The sequence below is a fragment of the Tursiops truncatus genome, chromosome 1 (assembly GCF_011762595.2).
Source record: "Tursiops truncatus isolate mTurTru1 chromosome 1, mTurTru1.mat.Y, whole genome shotgun sequence".
Lineage (NCBI taxonomy): Eukaryota > Metazoa > Chordata > Mammalia > Artiodactyla > Delphinidae > Tursiops > Tursiops truncatus.
The window spans coordinates 114354550-114358014 of NC_047034.1; the positions used below are offsets into that span (position 1 = coordinate 114354550).

The 3465-nt window shown below is 36.4% G+C and overlaps 1 non-coding gene across 1 annotated transcript; it reads left to right on the forward strand.

Moving 5' to 3' along the window:
- Positions 1-613: 613 nt before the first annotated feature.
- Positions 614-720, forward strand: LOC117309703 (U6 spliceosomal RNA). The gene has a single exon (XR_004524018.1). It is a non-coding gene; the product is annotated as a U6 spliceosomal RNA (small nuclear RNA).
- Positions 721-3465: the final 2745 nt, after the last annotated feature.

Here is a 3465-nt window from a genome sequence, read left to right on the forward strand (position 1 = left end):
TCCAACAGTGAAAGGCTAGACTGATCACAGAAAGTAGAATCAACCCCAGAATGATGTTATGTGATAATTGTATAGGCTTAAAAACTAGTAAGGCATATTTTTGAATCCCCACATCATCAGTTATTAATTGTATGACTCTGGATAAATTTCTGAACTTCTCTGAGTTTTATTATTTATCAATAAAATTAATATTTAAAAAGTCCCAACTATAGTTTTGTTATGATGATAATACATGCAAGCATTTAGTAGTCTGCCTAACACTTAGTCAACATTTAAAACTATTATTCTTCTTTGGTAGTCTCCAGGGTAATATATTTCTTTAGTTTTCAATGGATTCACTGTTGAATATCTATTCTTATATTGACTTATTAAATATAGGTCTGTTAAAATTTCCTTCTAAGATATAGGTGAATTTTTCCATAGTCTTTCTTACTATGAAGATAAAAAATATTAACTCCCATCTAGCGTCCTGCTAGAGATGTAATGCCCACACATGACCACTGTACCTAATGTCTTATTACATCAACACTTCAGGTCCATTTTAGACCAGTTTTCTCTAATTGTTTAAGCCATTGATATAGTTGTTTAGATTTAGTCATTATGATATACTTTAGTGCTCACTTCAGCAGCACATAGGCTAGAATTGGAACAATACAGAGAAGATTAGCATGGTCCCTGCACAAAAATAATGTGCAAATTTATGAAGTGTTCTATATTTTTACATGGTAATTGTAAAGCATAATTCTCGCTGCTCTAATTCTAACCAGGATATCAAATTAAATAAAAATCATAACAATCTGTAGAAAGTAATAATTTCAAAAGGAATAATCTTTTATTTAGTTTAGTGTATTTAATTGCATTTACTTTGTTCTACTTATATACATCCATCTACTTAGTTTTTACCCTTATCTCCTCTGAATTAAAATAACTTCAACTTCTTTAAACTATCTCTTCTACATAATTTAACAAAGTGCTCTTCTAACATATTTCTATGCCACATTTCTTTTAAAGCACATTACTTTCTTAATATTCAAAATGATAATTCTGTCTACATCAATTTATTGATGATTTTTAAAAGCAAATCATTATTTTAGGAGCTCTAGCAAAGTCGTAAATGAGCATGGCTTGACCCATTGCCTTGAGGGACTTGTAATTCAAGGAACGGAAAGATGTCTACCAAACCCAGTTCTCTTAATAGTATCAGCTAGCTTAAAAAGCACATATTTGCTTAAACAATCATTTTTTTTTCGTCAAAATAATCATGTTCCTTTACATAATTCTGTATGCTTTACAAATTGTTTTTGCATGTATCATCACATTTTCACAAGGATCATTTTTGGAGAATTCTCCCACTTCACAGATTGGGAAATCTAGCCTCCCTGGGCCTCAGTCACTTAACTACGCATTAAGTTAATATTGGCATCCAAAGGAGGAAAGATCTTGAGACTTTCCTTACTCTTGTCTCTTTGCTCCTGCAAAAACAGGAAGGATTGTCATCTGAATGGTCATGATCAAGGACAGGATTCAAAAAAACACCTAATATTAATGTTCTTTCTTATATCTCTCCCTTGAAAGGGCAAGGGCCATTGTTTATTGCTTCAAGGAATAGAAGAAAATTCATACTAGAAGTTAGAAATTTAGATTATCTTCCTATTTCTCTCACTAAATGGGAAAAAAGACTAATTTTGAGAGAAACTGTGTACTGATATTTTGTTCAGTGAAAGTAGAAAAACAAATCCCTTTTAGATCCTTGCTATCCATCTCCATATGAAAGATTTAAAGGGAAGAAAATTAAATAACAATGTATTGCTGAAAGTGGACTGGTGGCTCCAGGCCACCAGTTGGATTTAGGCACCAGGTTAAACTTCAGATATAAGCAGACTTATGTCTATTTCAACCTCTCTTCCCTTTAACCCACAGCTCTAGAACCACAATCCTCAACAGTTCCTAAGCCAAAAAGCTCTTAGTACCACAAACATTTTCCAAAATTTGTGGAAAACTCATTTGCTGTTAAAACATGACTGGAACTGTTTTGCTAGTGTTTCTTAGTATTGTTAAAAACAAAGCCAAGGACCCAAAAAGTAGCCAGTTTTGTAAGCCCTATGTCACCAAACTGAGACTTAATTACAATTGCAGCTCTCCCAGAAATAGAATCTTAAACTAGTCAATCAGGAATTCCCTGATCAACACTAGTTAGGTAATGTGCTTGATAGACCTCTGACATCCTGTAAAGAAAAGTTACTTTGCAATAACCAACCTGTTCTTTGGCCTAGTATAACTTCCTTGTTCCTGCTTTCTTCTGCCTATAAAAGTCTCTCATTTTGCACATCTCCTCAGAGCTCCTTTCTATCTGCTGGGTTAAATGCTGCCCGATTCATGAATCATTGAGTAAAGCCAGTAGACCTTTAAAAGTGACTCAGTTGACTTTTTTTTAACAGTTTGAATAGTCATGCTTTGTGAAGAAATGGTAGTGTATTAAACTAAGGGTCCCTGGCCAAACCCTCACATTATTTTCACTATACTACCTTGTGAGGGGTAATGGCCCAAACACCTTATTATATGCAGTGAATGCCCCTTCTAAAATATCAACGATTCTGAAATCTGAAAGTCATTTCTCCCGAAGGGTCTCCCCTAACCTGTGATGTTGACTTGAACTACACAGATGGCCCAGGCAAGAACAAGGCAGAGAGAGTAAAACTGTATTTTTCCTCTAAGAGACTTGATTATGGGTCAACTTAATATTCATGTTATATATATGTGAAAGAAGGAGATAAAGAGGGGGAGGGGAAAAGGAGAGATTATTCCTTGAATGCTGACATCAAAACTCCTTTATTACTCACAGCAATAGCAGTACCAGTGTTTCAGCATGTGTTCCAGATCTCTGAAATCTAGTTCTCATAGGGTGAGGTAAAGAGGGAGAGACATGGGCTTCCCTGGAGGCGCAGTGGTTGAGAGTCCGCCTGCCGATGCAGGGGACACGGGTTCGTGCCCCGGTCCACATGCACGGAGTGGCTAGGCCCGTGAGCCATGGCTGCTGAGCCTGCACGTCCAGAGCCTGTACAACAGGAGAGGCCACAACAGTGAGAGGCCCGCGTACAGCAAAAAAAAAAAAAAAAAAAGAAAGAGGGAGTGACATCTATTCTCATAGAGGTGTGTTTTTAGTTTAGGAATCCAGTCTTTTATAATGGACAGTAAACCTGCCTGACCTTTGCTCCAGAAGCAGACATTTCCTTTGTTATATTGGATGGTACACTAATCCCCCCCATTTGCTTAGAATGTGGGTGGGGGGGGAGGAGGGGAAAAAAGGGACTATAGCTTTCAAGGCTGTTTGCTCTACAAACATCTTTGATAAGATAGTCCAGAAAAAGGTGGTCCAGGCCCTTTCTCAAAAGATGTGCAGAAATATGAGACATCTATGAAAATTGTCTCCTAAAAATGTCTTCATAAGATCACATTTGTTACAAA